The following is a 6,872-nucleotide window of genomic DNA, read 5'->3' as shown; positions in this document are numbered from 1 at the left end:
GTGTACTTGCCTAGCATACAGGAAGCTCTGGATTCTGACACCAGCACAGAAAAGAAAATGTGGTTTCTGATTGAAAGGGGTATTCATAAGTTAAAATTTGTTTTACTTTGTACCTCCCTCCTTACAAGACAGATCAGAATACATGTGACCACACTTCGCTTCTCAAAACACACATCACTCGAGGTGCCTCTCGATAAGAGAGCTGAGCTTGTTGGGGAAAGCCAGAAAGGTGAAGATGTAAATGTTGAGAATTTGCAGATAGTTTTAGTGGGAGGATTTTTGAGTAGAGAGAAAGTAAAAAATCTTGGAGCAGCGTTGGTATTTGAAAGAATCTCAAGATGAGGGGGTTGAATAAAATATCATCAGTAAGTACTGTTTTGTATTAAATGGATTCTTCATAGAGGAATTCAATTTTTCTTCAAAAAGATAGCAGTCAAGAATCAAATTACTTTACAATTTGATATCATTCTGTTTAAGAAGAGGTTATAGGCAGATGACATCATAATAAAAGTCTTATGTACTGCATAGATGGCTGTAATGTCATCTGGTGTTTTAGTCATAAGCACACTTCCTAAATGCTGAAGTTTTTCAATGAATAGATGTAGTAGAAATTTTAGTCAGGCCTCTGTCTACCAGTATCTGAATTATACTCAGAAACTTCTGTGATTGATGAAGAGCAGTTAGCTGCCACTCAGATTTGTGTGTGTGTGTGTAATATAAAATGGAAAAGAAAGTCAGTTTTAAGAACTACCTGAAAAATAAATAAAAACATGTCTGGAAGTTACAATTCGTGTAACCTTAATCCCTTAAATCATGTGTGATGAATTTAAAAGGCAATATATTTGCAATAATTCAGCTTAAAATAGATTTAAACCTCTTTCCACTTATGATTGAGAAATGAATAACAATGACATTTTAACCTTACACTGTGTTGAACCTAGTTACATTGAATCACACTAACTCTGTACTTTGAATAAGGAGTAAAACCAAGTTGTTAGAGGAAATCATATGAGGCTCCTTTTATGTTAATTGTAAGAGGGGTTGGTCTTCAAAGTTGGAAAGGCTCATATATTCCATTTAGCTAGTTGGTTAGCACAGGCTGTCCTTGACTTCAGAATCCTATTGGCTCAACCTACCAACTGTTGTGATTATACATGTGCATCACTATGCCTGACCCTTAGAATATTCTTTTTTTGGGGGGTGGGGGTCTGGTTGTGGGGCCTGAACTCTGGGCCTGGATGCTGTCCCTCAGCTCTTCAGCTCAAGGCTAGTGCTCTACCACTTGAACCACAGTGCCAATTCTGGCTTTTTTCTTATGTGGTGCTGAGGAATCGAACCCAGGGCCTCATGCATGCAAGGCAAGCGCTCTACCACTGAGCCACCTTCCCAGCCCTAGAATATTCTTGATTATGTGTTTTGGATGTCTATCTTACATCCAAGAATTCATTCAGATAGTATGTTTAGAGGATTTTTCAATTTAAGATAGTTATTTTTGGGGAGGGGGGGTCCAGTTGTGGGGCCTGAACTCTGGGCCTGGGTGTTGTCCCTCAGCTCTTCAGCTCAATGCTAGCGCTCTACCACTTGAGCCACAGAGCCACTTCCAGCTTTTTTCTTTTTGCTTATAGGGTGCTGAGGAATTGAACCCAGGGCCTCATGCATGCAAGGCAAGCACTCTACCACTGAGCCACCTTCCCAGCCCCTAAGATAATCTTAAAAGGATAAAAAGTATGGCTCACTGGTTGAATACCCATTTAGCATACAGTAGACCCTTGGTTCAATTTCCAACATCAAAATAAACGAGTAAATAAACACAATAAAATATAGGCCAGGTACAGTGGTGGTATATGTATATAATCCCAGCTATGTGGGAGGTAGAGATGGGAGCGCATTGGTTTAAGGCCAGCCTAGGCAAAAAGTAAGTGGAATTTTATCAATCAACGCAAGGTGGTCATGGTGGTGCATGCCTGTAATCCTAGCTATTCAAAAGCTAGAGATAGGAGGGTTGGGTTCCAAGCTGGCCCCCAGGAAAAGCATAAGACCTATTTAAAACTAAAGCAAGGAAAAAAAAGGTTCAAGTGGTAGAATACTTGTCTTGCTAGCCTAAAGTCTTGAGTTCAATTCTAAATGCCATTGTGAATAAACATAAATAATTAAAAATGATATTAAAAACAAATTGTGGTGCAAAGTCCAGGACTTTGTAGTGAGCATTTCAAAGCAATGGCTAATTTTCAACAGCCATTATGGCTAAAACTGATCTGAATAAAATGCGGTTGGATCATCTGTATCGGTTTTTAAACCAACTTTATTAGATTCCTAGGGCGGTTGTTACCAAGCACCACAAACTGGGTGGCAGAAAACAATAGAAACTTGTTCTCTTACAGACTAGGAGCCCTTGCCTTCCAGAAAACAGCTAACCCCTCCTCCCCCACCCCCCCCAAGTCCCTGCTGGTCAGCTCTACAGTGCAGTACCGCCTGGGATCACTGTCCCTGTTTAGAGGAAATAGACTCAGAAAGTTGAGCAGGATACCTGCAGGGAAGTGCAGAGCAGAGATTCAAGTGTAAGGCATACTTGACTTAATTCATGCCATCCTCTGCCATCTTCCAATCTCAAAACAAATATTTCTGCCTTGTCTTTGGAAACAATCTTTTAAATCAACAGGATCATTAGAATGGCAAGTAGAGAGAGCAGGAGATGGTACAGTGATCGATTTTCTTCATACATGGAAACATCCTGCTATGTTCCCCCCCACGCAATGGCAAAGACTTTTAGTGTTAGATTTATTGTTAGCAATGGACAAAAGAGCATCTGTTAATCACTGATTTCATCATATGTATTCCTAAAACACTTTAGAAATGGTGTTTGTGTATTCTACTTTAATACATTTTAATACAATTTGCCTTTTACAGGGTTCTCATGTACCACGTTCCATTTCTTTGTTTTTTAAATTAAGTTTTAAATTGACCCCTTCATTGTTATTTCAGTATCGTAGCTTAATTCACATCCATATTTCTCTAATTTGATTATTGTCATGGCTTCCAAATAGATCTCCCTGACTGAAGCTTCCTTCCATCTAATGTGCCCTTGACACTGCTGACTCATTGATGCTTAAAAGGATGTCATTGTACTTTTTGTTTTGTTTGTTGAGACAGGGTTTTGCTATGTGGTCCAGACTGGCTTGAAACTCCAGATCCTTTTCACTCTGCTTCATTAATGCTGGGATTATAGCTGTGTGCCACCACATCTGCCCCATACATTTAAAACTGGAGAAATGCTTGCACAGGGCCTTGAGTTCCATCTAACACTTGAAAAAATAAAGTATTATATTCACTCAATCTTAGTCTGTAATAATGAAATGTTTTAGACTAGGTAGTTGATACCAGCAAAAATTTATTCCTCAAAATTTGTTGAGCCTTAGAAGTCCAAAATTCCAGGTGCCAGAGAATTAAGTATCTGGTAGAGATTCAATTTCTGCTTCATAGCTAGAGGTAAACAAGCTCTCTCAGATCAGGATTAGTGAAGTAGTTCAGGGGTGGGAATCATGAAGCAGAAGACCTTGGATTTGTTTCCCAGCACCACAAGAGATGGGCATGGGAGAGTGATCTGATTATTTTATTTTTGGTTGGTTGCTGGGGATGGAATCTTGGGCTTTACATATACCAGATAAACATTGTACCACAGAGATACAGCCTCCTTCCACCATAATTTTCTCTCCTTCTCTCTCTTTCTTTCTTTCTTTCCTTCCTTTCTTCCTTCCTTCCTTCTTTCTCTCTCTCTCTCTCTCTATATATATATATATTACTATAAAGATACTGTACAGATAGGTTACAGTTACATGAGAACATTTCCTATGGTGCATTGTTACCCCCTCCTTTGTTTTCCCCCTACCATCTCTCTCTCCCCCCTCTCTCTTTTCTTTCTTCTTTCTCTCTTTTCTTTCTTCTTTCTTTCTTTTCTCCCTTCCTTCCTTCCTTCCTTCTTTCCTTCCTTCTTTCCTTTTCTTTCTTTCTTCTAGGAGAACCTCGCTGTGTAGTCCAAGCTGGCCTTCAATAGATATCTTCCTGACTTAACCCTTCAAGTGGTGGAGTTTTAGGTATGTGCCACCACACCATGTTTTTCAAGCGTTCTATGAAGACATCAATCCCATGAAGGGGACAGGGGAGCCTCTTAATACCAAACTACACCTGCTCACCTCAGCAAAGAGCACCTAAGGGGTGCTTAAGAGAAAAGAAAGATGGTAAAATGAATATGATTTCTAGTTTATCATATGAATTCATATGTTGATTTCCAAACCATGGGATTGTGGGGTTACAAATGCCACAAAAGTACCTGAGAGTTAGAAGGAAAACAATTCATAGAGTGTTTAAAAAAAAAACAAAACTAGAGCAGTCAATTTCCTACAAAGAACAAGTGTTCATTAGTCAGGAACTAGATATCTGTATCCAGCCTACTGATTTTGTTTATTTATTTTGCCAGTCCTGGAGCTTGAACTCAGGATCTAGATACTGTCCCTGCTCTTCTTTTTGCTCAAGGCCAGCACTCTACCACTTGAGCCACAGCACCACTTCTGGCCTTTTCTGTTTATGTGGTACCGAGGAATCGAACCCAAGGCTTCATGCTAGGCAAGCACTCTACCACTAAGCCACATTCCCAGCTCCCCCAGCCTACCAATTTTTAAGTGGCCACTGCAAGTCTATCACCTGGACTTACAGGAGTACTCAATTACTAATCACCATCTAAAGGTTCTTAGTGCTATTGAATTTAGGATTAGGTTTCAACATGTGAATTCATGAGTCCAGGGGGATACGAACATTCTCACCATTGAACAGGGAAATAACTCTCATTCATGAAGACAATGATCTGCTTAAGTTGACAACCCCTGATACATAATGAGGCAAAGTAAAAAACAGATTAAGCTTTATTTTTCCTTTTTATATTTGGAAGTCTTTGAATGAAATAAATCCTATTTCCATTTACATTAGTAATGAACTTTTCAGGGAAAAGTGAGAATCAGTCTAATACCTCCAAAACATAAATATTTCCACGTTTTAAGGACTACTTTACTCCATTGTTTATGGAAACATTAACTTCCAGGTGAATCGTAATGCTTTTATAGAGCTTAAAAATATGTTCTATTCTTCTTTTATAAACATGATCCTAAAGTCCACTGAGGGTGCACGTTCTTTAAACTTAGACTGTGGTGGAAGCGGAGGTCTGCCCTGAGTCACACACTCCTGTAAGTCGTCACCAGAAGTTGGCTGGAGACCGATATCTGGTCCATATCTAGGGAACAGTTCTTTGTGGGAAATGAAGTACTCTGGCTTTGATTCAAATCTGTGATACTGGTCTTGACACCATCATGATTTCCTTCTATGACCCAGGAACTTTCCCAGCCTTCATAGTCCCACTTCATGGTTCAGAAGTCAACATTAAAAAAATCATATGATGAAATATAAGTTATAAACATTTAATCTTCTTTTTCTCTTAAAAATAGTCCTTAGCTCTTTGGTGTAGGATGGAAGCAGCTTTTGAAGAAGTGAGCAAGTATGGCTTGGCATAAAGAGCTCCTCAGTTAATCAGAAACTTAGAATTTATGGAGAAGTCTATTCCTTGACAGACATTAACTCAGTTTACTTTTAGCATAGGTGTATGAAAGGGTGTATACTTCCTTAATACCAGCATAAATTTCAGCTGAAAGACAAAGTCTTGGTAACTGCTTTATTCCAACTAAAGAAATGTACTTTCTCTTAAATTAAGTACTCCTCTCAGTTTCTACCAGTGTTTTGATTGGAAAATGGCTTTTCTTATGGTAGATTCCTTGTTTCTTCTAAATAATCTTTCAGAAAAGTTAGGTTGGAGACAAGATCATGCTCTCAGAGTTTTTATTAAATTCCCTTTCTTGTTTCTTCAGTAGTGGTCATCATGAAAACTAGACAGGATAATCTTGGCCAAGTGACTAATTATGACTGTTGGTTTACCCTGTATCATTCCAGCTCAAGACAGAATGGCTACCTTGGTCGCGTCTGGGAGGGAACAGAGTGAATATTCAATGTGAAATGCAACACCTATAATTAGAAAAACCTATGGTTTTTCCATAGCAATTTTAAGGATGAGGCAATTTGGGGAGAGGGAATCCAAAAAGTAGCAATGAATTAAGGCTTTGCAGGGCGGTTTATACTTCAGTGAATTCTTTATGTTCTGTCAAAGAATCTTCTGATGTCTGGCCTGTGGATCTCAATGGGTTAATGTAGCATGTTGTTCAGGACACAGAGCTTGAAGTAAACTGTCTAAATCCTCCCCCCTCTCCTTTTCCTCCCCCCTCCTCTTCTCAGCCCCCAGTACTGGGGACTGGAGCAGGGACTCCCTCTCCTATCCTAGGGACATGTCCTACCAAGCAGCTACCCTCCCCCCCCCCACTCTCCTAGAGTTCTTATGCTAACTTTCTTGCCCCTGACATCACCTCCCCGATCCCAGCGCCTTTAGAACGCACGCAGAGAATCCAAGAACAGCCCTGGGATTTAGGAGTCAGGTTGCAGGTGGTGATTAGATTAGGCCAGGTGGGAAGGAAATATTGGCAGGTCAAGCGTCCGGAAAGTTACCACTTGGGTTATTTTTTAACTGGTGTTCCTACAAACGGACCAGTGCCGCCGCGGAGGTGTCACTCCCCGGCTGATTTGTAAATGAACTTGGGGTTGTCTAGGCCAGCAGGTTTTGGGAAGCAGCGAACCTGGCAGCCATTCGACGACCCCGCCCTCGGGGTCCCGGGGGACGACTGGTGGCGAGCCGGGTAGTCTGGGGCGAAAGCGCAAGGGCGGGCGGGCCAGGGCCTCGGAGCCTCGAGAGCATCTCCTCCAGGCGGCCTGGCTCGGGGGTG

Source organism: Dipodomys ordii, unplaced genomic scaffold (assembly GCF_000151885.1).
Source record: "Dipodomys ordii isolate 6190 unplaced genomic scaffold, Dord_2.0 Scaffold5, whole genome shotgun sequence".
Classification (NCBI taxonomy): domain Eukaryota; kingdom Metazoa; phylum Chordata; class Mammalia; order Rodentia; family Heteromyidae; genus Dipodomys; species Dipodomys ordii.
The sequence above is the reverse complement of the archived record's forward strand: the minus strand, read 5'-3'. Positions refer to the sequence as shown.